Below are 17,500 nucleotides of genomic sequence, written 5' to 3' on the forward strand. Positions count from 1 at the left end.
GGTCCCAGCTCTGTCGTGTCTGTGAATATATTCCTTCTTAGCCAGGACTGGGCAGCCAGAGATAATATGATTTATTGTTTCTTGTCGATCTCCACATATTCTACAGTTACTTGTTATATTTCTTTTCATTATGTGTTTTTGGTAATTTCTGGTGGGGAGGCTCTGGTCTTGTGCAGCAATTAAAAATCCTTCAGTCTCTGCTTTGAGTCTTGAGCTTCTCAGCCATTGCTGGGATTTTTCTCTGTCTGTTTCTTTCGCATTTAGTTTAGCCCAGTATTTACCATGTAGGGGCTTTTCTTGCCATCGTTTTATCATGGTCCGTTGCTGTTCTAGTTTTAGTTTGGATTTCATTTGTTTTATAGCTTTTGTTGTTTCTTCTTCTTCTTCTTCGTATTTGTTAGGTAGATTGATTTCTTGTTTGTATTTGTCAGCTTCCTTAAATACTGAAAACAGTTTTTTGTTTTGCCCGTGTTTTGTGGCTATTTGTATTAGTCTCCCTTGCTTCTGGAGTAGGTATATTATTATTATTATTATTATTATTATTATTATTATTATTATTATTATTATTATTATTATTATTATTATTATTATTCAGGTCACTGGGCATATAGCGTAGTGGTTAAGAGCACGGGTTACTAACCCCAAGATTCCGAGTTCGATTCCAGGCAGTGACTTGAATAATAATAATAATAATAATAACATGGAAAAATACCTTAGGAATGAGAACTCAGGCTAGAAATTTCCCCAAGACATATATTTTACTGCATTAACTCAGAAATTTAAATTCTACATAAGTAACAGTAATTGATATCATAGCTCATATCTCATTTTAAATGCTGGTAAAATTGATATCAAATGGTATTTTCGATAAATACTTCCTGATCGTATAAATTAGCAACCATTCGTTTAGAAGTCATTCAAATTGGCGTGATATCATTAGCTTTCTTCATAAAGGCGGCGAGCTAGCAGAATCGTTAGCATGCCGGGAAACATGCTTAGCGGTATTTCGTCTGTCTTTACGTTCTAAGTTCAAATTCTGCCGAGGTCGACTTTGCGTTTCATCCTTTCGAGGTCGATAAATTAAGTACCAGTTGCGTACTGGAGTCGATCTAATCGACTGGCCCCTCCCCCACCCCAAATTTCGGCCTTGTGCCTAGAGTAGAAAAGATCATCTTTCTTTATATGACACGCAAGAAAACATGGAGCATCAATACTTAATATATTCAAAATGGCGAAGCATTAAATAAAAAAAAAGCCATCACAATCAACCACGAGAAAACATGCGCAGGAATATATATATATTGAACATGAATTAATATAGATGTTTGTAAACGTGTAAATTGAATGTATACGTGTACATGTGTGGATATGTTCAAATGTGTATGCGTGTGCTTATGTAAAAAGCTGTGTATATGCATTTAGGGATGATAACGGAACTTTGTTAATAGTAAAAATGGACCTCAAACATAGAGGGCAGTGTCTGTCAACCGTTTAACAGTAACTAAAAGGGTTGATAACCCTGCTTTAGTAATATCTGCACAAATAATTAACTCGGTAAATAAAGAATTGCAATAGTTTCTAAATAATAATAATAATAATAATAATAATAATAATAATAATCTCCATGTGCAGTCTGCTTGCGCCTACAGAGTATCTCAACAGGCATGATAGAGCTGCACAATATATTCACTGGGTAATATGCAAAAACCTGGACTTGCCCCATGATAAAAACTGGTGGGAACACAAACCACCCCCAGTACTTGAAAATGATCACATTGCACTCCTCTGGAACTTCACCATTCAAACTGACAGAAAGATAGCCGCAAATAGGCCAGACATCATACTGAAAGACTTCAGACAAAAATCATGCCTCCTCATTGATATGACTGTCCCAATCGATATAAACGTATCTGTCAAGACCTACCAAAAACTGAGCAAATATAAAGATCTTGAAATAGAAATTAGCAAAATGTGGAATCTGAAGACGAAAACAATACCTATTGTCATAGGTGCCTTGGGAATGATAGCGAAACGGGCTGATTACTACCTAGATCAGATTCCAGGAAACCCCAAAATGGCTGAAGTTCAAAAGATAGTGCTCATGGGAACTGCCCATATCCTACGTAAAATACTGTCTATGTGATCTCAAATTTTAAAGCAAACACATAATTTTCTTATGGTTTCTTAAACATTCACTTGAACAAAACTGTACAAATCCAAATATATGGTACTCTAGGCATAACACCTACATGAACTTCTAACTTGTTGTCTCTTGAGGTCTCTGGGTGAGACTTGGATCCAACTTGTACAAATGCAAAACAAAAGTCAAACATAAAATAATAATAAGAAGAAGAATAAGGATAATAATAATAATAATAATAATAATAAGAAGAAGAAGAAGAAGAAGAAGAAGAAGAAAAAGAAGAAGAAAAAGAAGAAGAAAAAGAATAATAATAATAATAATAATAATAATAAGAAGAAGAAGAAGAAGAAGGATAATAATAATAACAATAATAATAATAATAATAATAATAACAATAATAATAATAACAATAATAATAATAATAATAATAATAATAATAATTCAAGAATTAGACGAACTAGAAACACCTGCAGAAAAAGCTAAGCGCTTGAAAACCCGTGCTAAAATTGCTGCCTTAGCTATTATGACTGAAAAATGGCATAGAAAACCTCTCAATGGCAAATACCCAAAGAGAGCGAATAATGCAGATATTGACAAAGCCCTTACCCACCAATGGTTAATGGCCTCTGGCTTGAAATCAGAAACAGAGGGGTTTATCATAGCAGCCCAAGATCAATGCCTACCTACAAAGAACTACCAGGCCAACATATTAAAGAACGGCAGCTCCCCATTATGTCGTATATGCCAACAACAAAATGAGACCATCGATCATGTTGTCTCCATGTGCAGTCTGCTTGCGCCTACAGAGTATCTCAACAGGCATGATAGAGCTGCACAATATATTCACTGGGTAATATGCAAAAACCTGGACTTGCCCCATGATAAAAACTGGTGGGAACACAAACCACCCCCAGTACTTGAAAATGATCACATTGCACTCCTCTGGAACTTCACCATTCAAACTGACAGAAAGATAGCCGCAAATAGGCCAGACATCATACTGAAAGACTTCAGACAAAAATCATGCCTCCTCATTGATATGACTGTCCCAATCGATATAAACGTATCTGTCAAGACCTACCAAAAACTGAGCAAATATAAAGATCTTGAAATAGAAATTAGCAAAATGTGGAATCTGAAGACGAAAACAATACCTATTGTCATAGGTGCCCTGGGAATGACAGCGAAACGGGCTGATTACTACCTAGATCAGATTCCAGGAAACCTCAAAATGGCTGAAGTTAAAAAAATAGTGCTCATGGGAACTTCCCATATCCTACGTAAAATACTGTCTATGTGATCTCAAATTTTAAAGCAAACACATAATTTTCTTATGGTTTCTTAAACATTCACTTGAACAAAACTGTACAAATCCAAATATATGGTACCCTAGGCATAACACCTACATGAACTTCTAACTTGTTGTCTCTTGAGGTCTCTGGGTGAGACTTGGATCCAACTTGTACAAATGCAAAACAAAAGTCAAACATAAAATAATAATAATAATAATAATAATAACAACAACAACAACAATAACAACACAACAACAATAACAACACAACAACAATATTAACAACAACAACATCTTTCAATACACTAAAGATAACATCAAAAATCCAAGGCACATAGAGCTTCGACCGTTAGTGCAGTGAAAGCACGAAATAAAAATAAGACTACTGAATAATAATAATAATAATAATAATAATAATAATAATAATAATAATAATAATAATAATAATAATAATAAAAAAAATAATAATAATGAATTCGTAAAATTCATCATTATTTGATTCATGTAAAAGTACAAAAATATCACAAAAACATCATTAAAATAGAGAATGAACAATCAGAACGCGTTTGCATCAAAACTGCCAGAGCAACTGTAAATATTTTCGTTGTTAGGGTACAAACCACAAAATCTGGAAAGGTACTTTTGACTGATGAAGTAAATAGCTGATTTATAAATTCTTTCTAATCATTTCCTCATCTACTTTTCAAATTGTACATTGTTATCTTCAATTACATTAATTACATTATTTACATTTGATGGATATTTGTCCTCATCTTGTTTGTTGCTAACATAACGTTTTGGCTGATATACCAGCCCTCATCAGGTGTCTTGGGGTAATTTCGAACCTGGGTTCCCCAAGACACCTGATGAAGGCTGAACGGGTATATCAACCGAAACGTTGTGATAGCAACAAATAAGATGAGGACAAATATCTGTCAAATGTAAATAATGTAATTAACGTACATAATTCCTCATTTCTTATATATATAGCTGTATTATCTTCAATTAGTTTTTTTTTTATCAGAATCATCATAGCTATTCTTATCTTAATTAGGTTCGAAAATTTAACAATTTACAGCAAAGTTTAATTAATTAATTAATTAATTAATTAATTAATCTATGTTAGCTGAGATTTCATCATGTATTGTATTTTTTCTCACTTGTATTATTTAATTGTGTGAAATGTTACTTTGCAACGTTTTAATTTCTTTTTCATAAATATTAGAATCTAAAAATGCTGATTGACAATAAATGATAAGGTTTAACTATATCAATCATGAGTAGTAAATTTATAACGGAATTATTGAAGCTTCAACTGGAAAGATACCGTTGATGTTCTGCTAACCATCAGTATTTAGAATTAAAAGCATATATTCGCCTCCCACCTTCTAGTATTAAAACAAATGCTACTTTTCTTATCAAATTATAGATTTGTTGTTTACCGATCAAGGTTTCACGATTTGGTACCGGTTTATAGTGACGCTCTATAAATGCATCTCATTGCAACACGCTTCCGATTGAAATCAGTACTACTCCGCTTTGATTTTTTTTTTCAGCTTGAACAAAAGGCATGAAGGTCCTACAATCAATGGGAGGGGAAGGGGGATGCTGTGATGTTCATACCTTTCCTAAAGGCATTATTAACATAGGTAAGTGAAATGATTTCAATACCGAATCGAAACCACACCGTGACCTCGTCTCATCGAGTGCTTACTGATAAATAGCATTCGTTGCCCACAAAGAAACGCTGTATTATAACGTAACGGAATAAAGAAGCATTAAGAAATATATAGAAAGGAATCAAGATTTCATCAAAAAAAAAAAAAAAAAAGAGGAAAATGGACGAACAAGAATTAAGGATAATTTTTATACATTTGAAAGTATTGAATTAACTTCATAAATTGAGATTGGAAAGTCAGAGAGTTTTCAGAAAAGTATGAATGTTTCACGCCAAAAGGAAAAAGGATAAAACAAGATCCTTTACTATTAACAAATACATCATGGTATTTTTTACTAAACTATATATAAGGTAAGGGGATTGGAAAAAGCGTCAGGGCGTTGGAAAAATATCTTGCATTATTTGTTCCGAGCCTTTAAGTTCTGAGTTCAAATCTCACCGAGGTCAGCTCTTTCATTCCCCCACTCCGGGCCGATAAAACACTTGTTAAGTATTGAGGTGGACATCATCAGTTAACCCTACCCACATTGGATAATTGCCTGCCCAAATTATAAACAATTAATCTTTTCTACTGTAGGAACAAGGTCCAAAATTTTTGGGGAGGGGGCCAGTCTATTAGATCGACCCCAGTACGCAACTGGTACTTAATTTATCAACCCCGAAAAGATGAAAGGCTAGTCGACCTCGGCGGAATTTGAGCTCAAAACATAAAGACAGACGAAATAATTATAAAGAATTAATAAAACGATATATCATCAAGTAATTTAAATTCCCTGAACATGTCACTCTCTTATACACACACTTACACACACATATGTAAGTATACATACATAGATACTTCACATACATAACTATATATATGTATGTGTGTGCGTGTATATATATATGTATATGCATTATGCGTATATATATATATATATATATATATATATATATATATATATATATATATATGCATGTATGTGTGTATGTATTTATTTTCATAAAACCTCAGACTTCTCTAATACCAAATGTATTTCAGCTATACTGGAATCAAATGTTGAATGCAAAGCGATATACCAGAGTTTTAATTGCAATGAATCCCACATTCCATATGTACTCGATCCAATTACAGTCTTTAATTACTTAGGTTATTTATTGGAATTAGGAAATCATTATAATAATTAAGACAAATTTTAAATGTCTTTGAATAGAAAAAAGTAAATTCACTCTATTAAAATTTTCACGGCAAAATATATTTAAGAACATTTAATCCATTTTAATTGTTGATAGAATGGTGGTTGCTCTAAGTGACATTTTAGGTTTGATTGAAAGTCGAGGTGATATATATATATATATATATATATATATATGTATATATGTATGTATGTATGTATGTATGTATGTATATATGTATGTATGTATGTATGTATGTATATATGTATGTATGTATGTATGTATGTGTGTGTGTGTGTGCGTATATATATGTATATACATGTATGCAAGTATATATAAAAATGTATGCATAAATATATATATATATATATATATATACATATATATATATATATATATATACATATATATATATATATATATATATATATATATATATACATATATATATATATATATATATATATATACATACATATATATATATATATATATGTTTGTGTGTCTGTATTTCTCTCCCCCCCCCCTCCTGTATTTCTCTTACCTACTTATATAGTCTCTACGGATACAATGGAATTCCTGATGTCTGTCCAGTAGCAAAAGCATTTTCACTGTATCAGGTAGCCAATAACCGTGGATGAGCTTTGCATAGCATACCACAAGGTCTTTTTCTAGAATCTGTGTAACTATATATATATGTATATATATATATATATATATATATATATATATATATATATATATATCAAAATAAGTAGCTTCTAAGCTGAAGTGAAGACAGCATGTTCTTTGTCTATCGCCTTACCTTCTTGGAGGGTTTAGATAAAATTATACTAATGTGTTCATCTCTTTTAATTTAATTTAATTCTATGTATTTATGCAGCTGAGGATTGTTCTGTATTTAAACTTATGTAATGGTTGCATTGTTCAATTAAATGGAGTTGCTTGAAACGATCGTAATGCATTACCTCTGGTTATTCTGTTGCTTATTTTGATTTTAATCACCTTATTTTGAAACTGTATGGATAATATCGTACTAAATTCTGGTACCTCAACTTAAGTGCCTAATTTATGTGAATCTCTCTCTCTCTCTCTCTCTCTCTCTCTCTCTCTCTCTCTCTATATATATATATATATATATATATATATATATATATATATATATACTAGCAGAGGCACCCGGCGTTGCTCGGGAATGAAATTGTTGCTTATATACTTGAAGAAAAAAAGGCAAAATATGCTGTATAGAAATTTGAGAGGACATTCTGTAGATGGACTCTCAGATGAATGATGGCTGGGCGCCTCTCATGAATGGGGAAAATTGAAGATGTGCCAAAAAGCCTCATTGGTACTTGGAAACTTTTACGAAAATTAAAATGGGGATTAAATGAAAAAAATGATTTACGTGAATATCCTCACAAGAGTAATTGAAATAAATGGCGATTGTGGAACCCCCCCACGCACGCACGCGCGCGCATACACACGTGTGTCTTTGTAAATATGTTTGTATACATTTATGTATGCGTGTGTTTGTAAGAGACAGAGTGTGAGTGAGAGAGAGAAGTTTGTTGTCATGTATACGTACATGCATAAATATACATACATCTTTGGATGTATGCATATGACAACACAGCCCTTGACTCACTCACACTCTGTCTCTTACAAACACGCACGCGCGCGCATACACACGTGTGTCTTTGTAAATATGTTTGTATACATTTATGTATGTGTGTGTTTGTAAGAGACAGAGTGTGAGTGAGTCAAGGGGGGGGGGTGCGTGTGTATGTGTGTGAGACAGAGTGAGAGAGCGGTGTGTATGTAGTATTTACTCTCTCTCTCTCTTATACACACGAACACACACAGTCACACACAAAATAGAGAGTGAAGCTTTTTGCCGTTGTTACGTCAATAGCGGAAATTGACATTGAGGAACCTTTTTAAAGAAGTGAATCTTAAATATAAAGCAATATTATTTATTTTTAATTAAAAAAATCAAATGAAGAGCCTAAGATTTATCCGAGGTCAAATTATTCACGCATCACAAGTATGGAAGCATTTGGTGAAGTCGATTTCACGTGAAAAGCGATTACACACACACATCTCTGTTTTATATATATATATATATATATATATATATATATATATATATATATATATATATATACTAGAGTGTTATCTGTCACACATAGGGTGATTTTGGAAGAATACTTTTGGCCACCATGGGTAATATCAGGAAATATGGCATGCATACAATAACTGGACTTAAATGTTTATCGCATTTCTCGGTCCATATAAAGAATAATGAAATTAAATAGTTATTTTCACACGAAAAGTATTTATTACCTTAAAATAATATTAAATAAATGCAATTTCTCATTTAAATAACTCCTCCCGTAACTACTCCGTCCTTTACTTCTTCTCTTTCTCCTCCTCTTCTGCCACTATGGTGGTTTCTCTCCACTCATCCTGCACCTCTCATGTTAACTATTTCCGTATCTCTCTTTTACGCTCTCTTCCCGTTTCCCTGTTCGATGTAAAGCGTAAGAAGAGACAACAGCCAATCTACTAACCAACTTATAGTTACATCGGCTATTATTATATATAAAGAGATGATATAATAATATAATTGGGGAAGTCGGGAGAATTTTGCATGTCAGGTAATTACCATTCTGATATCCTCTGGCGGTATAAAATCACACGATAGCATTTTATGAAAAACTTTAGTTGATTATTCGGATATCCATGCATCCATCCATCCATATATATATATATATATATATATATATATATATATATATATATATATATATATATATATACGTGCACATACATATATACCTACATATATACACATACATATAAATAACATCTTTGTATGCCCCGTAAACTAGTTGTCATTTTTAATATAGGACTTCGTGATAAATTTGATGATATGAATATATAAATAAATAAATAATAAATAAATAAATAAATAATTTTCTAATTCTGTTATAATTTCGCTGAAAACTCACACACTTTTTTAATACGATGCTTTTGTCTAGTGTTTATTAAACGTCAATCAAAAAGGAAAACCGCCAACTCTAGCAAAATATCTTTCACCATCAAATTTGTTCACAGTAGCAATGTAAAAAAAAAATAAGAAACGTATATTTGATTAGAAATTTGAATTAAATATCACTTCCGCTGTTTATATAAAGTATTATAATTTTTAGTTCAGTTCTGTTACAAAAATATTAATGTTTGCATTAAAATTATATAATTAATCGAAAAATATAATTTATATTCGTGGAACATAAACAGAATATTTGAGCAAGATTTTTCAAGACAGATGTTTAATACTTCAGTATAAAACATTATAGACCATGAAATGTTTTACCGGACTGTTAAAGTTGAAATTTGGAATGGTGTTACCAAGTACATTAATGGCCACACTTCAACGAATCTGCTTGAGTTTCTTATTGGTTTCCTTACGAGTTCCGGAATAGTTTAAACTGGAATCTAAGAGAGCCAAAACTATAAATTCTTCAGAAAATTCTTCAGAAAATTCTTCACTGGTGCTGTACAACTTCAAATCGTTTAAATTAGTCAGAAAACATTCTTTTTTTTTACTTCCTTGTGCTTGTTTCAGTTATTGAACTGCGTCCATGCTGGGGTACCGCCGCAATTGGTTTTAGTCGTACAAATTAACTCAATACTTATTTGATGTCCGATACTTATTCTATCGTTGTCTTTTGCCGAACTATTTAACTTACAGGGACATAATCAAACCAACATCGTTTGTCAAGCAGTGATTGGGGAAAAACCGAGATTATAATACTCCCAACTAATTTACATTATTTGCATTTGACAGATATTTGTCTTCATCTTGTTTGTTGTTAACACAATGTTTTGGCTGATATACCCTCCAGCCTTCATCAGGTGTCTTGGGGAAATTTCGAACCTGGGTTCTCATTCCTAAGGTATTTTCCATGTTGTTGTTATTATTATTATTATTATTATTATTATTATTATTATTATTATGCCCATGGGCATATGGCGTAGTGGTTAAGAGCGCGGGCTACTAACCCCAAGATTCCGAGTTCGATTCCAAGCAGTGAGCTGAATAATAATAATAATAATAATAATAATGATAATAATAATAATAATAACATCGAAAAATACCTTAGGAATGATAAGCCAGGTTCGAAATTTCTCCAAGATACCTGATGAAGGCTGGAGGGTGTATCAGCCGAAACGTTGTGTTAACAACAAACAAGATGTGGACAAATATCCGTCAAATGTAAATAACGTAAATAATTCCTCATCTCTTAAATATAGAACTGTACTCCCAACTAAATTAAACACTTCTCCCGAATTGGACGCCAGTGCGTTGTAGGGTTAACTTCTCAGCCATTGCTGGAACACATTTTAAAGCTGAGATGACTGGAATAACGTGAAATGAAGTACTTTGCACCTCCCGGTCCGGAATCCAAGAAAAGACCTGACGATTGTCAGCGTAACACCCTAACCACTAGGAAATACGCTTTCTTATTATCCACTAAAATAAATAAATACGTTACGAGATGTGGTGTTTGATTTGAAGTATTTGACAGAATTGTTCGTATTTAGTCTGTCTTGCCATTTTTGTCGGAAGATAACGAACAGTTAAGACTTCGTTGACTGGAATGTTAACTGTTATCTACCGACATTCTCTCTCATCTATTTTATTTATTTATTTAAAGAAAGAAACAAAGAAATAAAGAAACTATTATCTGTCATCTGCTGCTAGGAAACGAAGACATAAGTGTGAAACCGTCTCCTCTGTATACGATGACTGATTTAAAAATTTAAACAAATATAGATTTTTTAAAGTTGTAAACATGTCTTACAATGGTGAAAGGCATTTCTCTGTGCAGACAGTTTTATAAAATAAAAGAACTTTTTTCTTTTTCATTTTTCTTTCTTTTACTAATTTTTCGTAATCGGTTGTGGTTATGCTGAAGTACCGCCTTTATGAGTGCAGTAACTCATTGTTATGGTTTACAATGAATGAAATCATTTGAAATCGACATGGGTGGGATTTTAGGCTAACGAATGATATCTATATTAAGCGTATCGAAAATAAATTTGTATACTTGTGAGAAAATATTGCTCATGTTAGCTTTTACATCAGGGAGGCTTTATTCCTCGTAATTTTACAAATATTTAGAACTGAAAAGACTATAACAATTTCCTGCTATTAATATTAATGTAAAGAATTCGTGCTTGATAAACTAGGAGCTAAGAAAGCGTATCAATATGTGTATAAACGTCAAGTATGGTACACAGATGACTATTTTCATTAAATAGTTTCAAATGCTGAAGCCGAGTTTTATTCAACCCGGAAAGCTTTTCGTGATATCAGTGAATGTGTTATTCCCAGTTTTCTACTTGTAAGAAAGAACGAATTTCGCCCGAGCAAGTGACGACTGAGTATACGTCATTGACGAGATGGCGAAAACACGTCTAATATTTTGACGAGTCTTTGCAGCGGAGATGGTCACCTCGCAACCCGATACATATTGTGTTTTTAACACGTCTGTGTGTGCGCGCGAGCGCGCGAACATATGTGTATAAGTGTGTGTATAAATACTAAAAATATGCATAAGTCTGTATATGTATGTGTGTGTGTGTGTATGCGTGTATGTATGTATGTGTATATATATATGTATGTATGTATATATGTATATGTATGTATGTATGTATGTATGTATAATTTGTAAATATTCTGTTTTATAGAATCTAGTTAGTGAGTGCTGGCATGGCTATGTGATTATACAGCATGGTGGAAGGGAAGGTGGCGAAACGGTAATATCGTCTGGGCGTCGTATAGAATGTCTTGCCATATTGTTTTACTGGCTGTGTGTGTTCAGTGTTCAATCTCACTCCTGTCTGTTTTGACTTTCATGTTTTTGAGGTCGATGAACAGAGTACCAGGCCAGGGAAGTTTATTAGCAGAATTGTTAATGCGGCGAACGAAATGCATTGTAGTTTTCCTTCTAGCTCTTTGCGTTTTGAGTTCAAATCCCAACTAGGAATTAAAATCTCTTTGATGGCTAGTGTCAATCAACCGACCACGGGACCACAATTGGTTATAAAATTTATAATAGGTGGAAGTTGTATATATATATATATATATATATATATATATATATATATATAATTAATAAAAAAATTAAAGAAAAAAGGCAAGAAGAAAACAACAACGCGATGACGTGGTACATGCAAAATATTAATGAGACGCTCAGAGAAGGAAAGGAAGAGTGGTTGTTTTACGTTTCGAGCAAAGCTCTTCTTCGGAAACAGGAGACATAAGAGAGTACAAAAGAAAAGGAAGAAAGAGGAAAAAAATCGCCAACAGTCCAAGTGTAGTTATATCTTATATATATATATGAATTTATAGAAAATATTTGCCAAGAAATTAAGCGTAGCCATCAGCTGGTCACGACACGATATTAACACGGAGAATATGCGCATAGATATTCACACTTTTACACACACACGTGTGTAAAAGAAAAGCAAATAAAAAAATGCAAGTTTGTTGCTTTTTATGCAGAACAGATTAAACCAAAAGAAAAAAACCCCTCAATTCTGTTTTAGGGAGAAGGTAAAAGAAGCAAAAACAAAATTGAATTAATTATTCCTAGCTGAGAAAATTAATTCAAGAATTGAAAATAAACAACAAATAAATGGAGTTTAAACACTGCAGACTGTGTGCGAATTATGAAAATGCTTCGTTGGCAAGTTTGAAATAATAAGTGGATGACCTCACAAAGGGAAATGCTAACGTTGCTGTTTGGAGAACCCCAAGACAATGGTTTGTTGAGAAGCACTAGGATTGATAATAACACTATGTATATATATACATACATACATACATATATATATATATATATATATATATATATATATATATATATATATATATATATATATATATATATATGTATATATATAGTTACACATATAATTACGCGCACACACACACACTGACACAAACACACATATATTTATATATATGTACATGTATGTATATATGTAAACAACTGTGGAGCTTCAATAAATTATAAATGTTAAATTAAGAGAGAAGGAGGTGAATAGAATTAAGTTATGGTGAGGTGGTGGTGATGGTGGTTGATGGAAGATTGGGATGACAAAAAAAAGATATAAACGTGTAGATGAGATTGTATGAAGAAATGAGTTGGGGGAAAATAAGAAATAAAAAACCCCAAAGGCGAAAAGAAAATGATGCGCGTGTGTATGTATGCGAGGTTATGTGCGTGTGTATGTTTGGGTGTATTTTTATGTGTATGTATGTGCGTGAGTATTATTACCCCGCAATTTTGAATCTAGAAACAAAAATATGAAAATGGCGATAAAAACAGGAGCAAAAAAGAGGAAGAAAAGATATATATATATATATATATATATATATATATATATATATATATATATAGAGAGAGAGAGAGAGAGAGAGAGAGAGAGAGAAAGAGAGAGAGACGAGGTGTGTAACAGATTGATTCGAACAGTATAATGAAGAACTGAAGATAGATATAAACCAGGAGAGAATTTTTGGTGAAATAAAGACGCGAGGAAGAAAAAACAACAAAACAGAATGAATAAATAAATAAATATAAACAAATAAACAAATCGTGAGTAAACACATAACTTGAAGTGAAAATATAGCACCATATGTTAATCCAATTTTTCAGATTCGTTCTTTAATTATCTGCTAAAATTAACATCAAAACAGGTGCTCTGTCATATTTCACCGTTTATAGTCACAGTAAATGTTTTTGTTCATTCAGACATTGGTATCAACGAATACTGGGTCTTTGGAATCGCCTGATAACATTCCTAGCAATAACGTCTGTTTATTCCCGCCCACTTCGTTAGATTGCTTTCTTCTTCTTTTTTTTTTTTTTTTACTTTAAATGGAATTTAACCCACGAAGGTAAAGAACGAGAGTTCCTATCAATATAAGGAAGACCAGGTCAGTGAGCTGCGGAACCGTTAGCACGCCGGACAAAATGCTCAGCAGCATTTCGTCCGACTTTAAGTTCTGAGTGCAAATTCTACGTAGGTCGACTTTACCTTTCATCATTTCGGGGTCGATGAAAGAAGTACCCGATATACACTGGGGTTCAGTGTAATTGACAATGTGGGTCAATGTAATCCCCACTCCCGAAATTGTTGGTTTTATGCCAAAATTTGAAGCTAATTTAAGGAAAACATCCCGACTAATATTTTAATCTTTTACTTGTTTCAGTCAGTTTACTGTGGCCACGCTGGAGCACCGCCTTTTAGTCGAAGAAATCGACTCCTGGACTTATTCTTTGTAAGCCTGGTGCTTAATCTATCATAAATACACCAGCATCGGTTGTCAAGCGTTTCTGGTGGGAGACAAACACTAACACACACACACACACACACACACACACACACACACAATTATTAAGTTAGAAAACAGAGAGATCTAATGGATGCAAATTAATCTATTAATTACTTAACATATTCACCTACAATTGTTTTCCTTCACAAACAAAATTAAAAGCACCGCCTTTAGCCGAGAAAATCGCCCCCAGGACTTATTCTTTGTAAGCCTAGTACTTATTCTGTCGGTCTCTATTGCCGAACCGCTAAGTTACGGGGACCTAAACACACCAGCATTTCGCCCGGCTGTGCTAACGTTCCCGCCAGCTCGCCGCCTTCAGGTGTTTCAAATATTGACACAAAACCAGCAGCTTTCAGCGGAAGTTTTAGTCGGCGACGTTGCCACCAGTATTGACTGGTACTAAGTTTGTCGACCCCGAACGAATGATAGGAAAAGTTGATCTCGGCGGTATATGAACTCAGAACATAAGGAGCCGAAAGAAAAACCGCCAAAAAAAAACCCCATTCTTTCCGACGTTCTACCCAATCTCCCAGCTCACCATCTTCGGATTGGCGATAACTAAGAAGTTGCATATTTAAAGGCGGCGAGCTGGCAGAGTGGTTAGCGACGCCGGGCGAAATGGTTAGCAGTGTTTCGTTTGCTGTTACGTTCTGAGTTCAAATTCCGCCGAGGTCGACTTTGCCTTTCATCCTTTCGGGGTTGATAAATTAAGTACCAGTTGCGTACTGGGGTCGATCTAATCGACTGGCCCTACCTCCTCAAAAATTTCGAGCCCTGTGCCCAGAGTGGAAAAGAATAATTAATAATTTGCATATTTAAAGGCGGCAGAATCGGTAGCACGTCGGGCAAAATGCTTAGCGACATTTCATACATCTTTACGTTCTGAGTTCAAATTTTGCTGAGGTCGCCTTTCATCCTCTAGGGGGTCGAAAAACTAAGTAACAGTTATGCACTGGCGTCAAGGTAATCGACTTACCCTCTCCCCAGAAATTGCTGGCCTCGTGCCAAAATTTGAATCCAACGATTTGTATATTTCTTTGTATTTATGGTACTACCCACGCATTAAGAAGCAGAAGTATGAAATATTTCATAATTTGATATTTTCTTACAAGGCGGCGGCGAGCTGGCAGAATCATTAGCATGCCGGACAAAATGCTTAGCGGTATTTCGCCTATCTTTACGTTCTAAGTTCCAATTCCGCCGAGGTCGACTTTGCTTTTCATCCTTTCGGGTCGGTAAAATAAGTGCCAGTTACGCACTGGGGTCGATCTAATCGACTGTCCCCCTCCCCCCAAAAAATTTCAGACCTTGTGGCTATTGTAGAAAAGAATATTTTTTTACAACACTATACCAGCCAGTCTATTAATTAACTAACCCAGTGTATTAATTAACATTTAGAATGTATTTCTTGATGTATAAACTGAACGAACTGGTTTGAAACCGATCTCATCCATTAAAAACTGTAAGTTGACATGAAACGATAAATAATGTAATAAAATGTTGAAGAATTCAGTAAAAATGACTAATTTCTAATGTTCCTGAGTAGATTTTTGAGTTTCTGAAATTGTTGTGTCTGTAGAATAATCAGTTAAAAGTTAAAATTTAAATATGATCAAATTACAATGGCCTTCATTTTCTTTAATAAAATGAGTCGAAGAAAACACTACATAAAATAAAATATTCTAAGTACTACACACAGACACACACGCAAAATATAATACTACATCTAATGAATGATTTCAAATACTGTTCTTACATACTATACATACATACTATTGTATCTGGGCCGGGGGGAGTCATTCTGTTTTAATGCCTTATTAATTAACACGCTCACCGGTTCGATTTCCACTCATTTATTTATTCATTTTTTTCTATACAAAATACAAAAAACGAAATACACACACACGCACACATATATATACGAGTGAATAGACAAGCGAAATAAGAGCACTCAACACATTAACTCATGTATGGATCAAAACAATTTGATTAAAATTCGTTGGTTTGTTTATAAAAATATTATTTATACCAAGACAGTTTAAGCATATATGAAGTAAATATGACTGAAATTGATGGGTGAGCGTTTGGCCAATCAGATTCGCAAGGAGCCATGAATGCGTCGATTCGTGAGTTCGATTCAGCATGAGGTTAGCTCATCATTTTTCTGTTATTTGTTTATATCTAAAATTGTTGCTTTAAATCAGAGAATAAATATCGTTATAATATAAGTTACATACAGTTATTATACAGTATATATATATATATATATATATATATATATATATATATTGCTAAGGCATTGCAGGTTCCAATGAAGCTACAATATGTTACACAGGCACTTAACTTTGAGTCGATCGTATCTTATAACAAAAACAGCCGTAAGCTAATGAGGTTCCTAAGATAATCGTTATTCGCTGTGTCGTCGTCTCATTTTCTTTTATATATATAACGTAGAGGTGCATATTTACTCGCAATGCGTCAAAGTTGGTTCAGAACGCAAAATATACTAATTGCTGTTGTGTAAGTCAAAGAAGAAAAATGTCTCTCTTCTATGACGCTAGTGTGTTCAGCAGACTCGGCTCATTGGAGCGGAGGATTCTGGGACACAGGCATTTCGACATGCTGTGTTTCGTGAACCAGGAGTACCTCGAACATTTTAGTTTCGCCAAGTAGCAGCCTTTTGCTTATAATTCCCGCGAATAAACTGTTTGTTGATCGGTGATTATATCTGCTAAGCGACTCAACAATAAATACGCAAATATATGCCGCACACACAGACCCCCGACACACACACCCAGCCACACCCACACCCACCCACAC

At 33.7% G+C, this 17,500-nt stretch overlaps 1 protein-coding gene across 5 annotated transcripts in view; it reads right to left on the reverse strand.

Annotated features, from left to right (window-relative positions):
• Window positions 1-17,500, reverse strand: part of LOC106871778 (uncharacterized) — a 262,045-nt gene that overhangs the window by 67,260 nt on the left and 177,285 nt on the right. The gene's annotated exons all lie outside the window — the stretch shown is intronic.

The sequence above is a fragment of the Octopus bimaculoides genome, chromosome 8, assembly GCF_046866305.1.
Source record: "Octopus bimaculoides isolate indiv1 chromosome 8, ASM4686630v1, whole genome shotgun sequence".
NCBI classification, from domain to species: domain Eukaryota; kingdom Metazoa; phylum Mollusca; class Cephalopoda; order Octopoda; family Octopodidae; genus Octopus; species Octopus bimaculoides.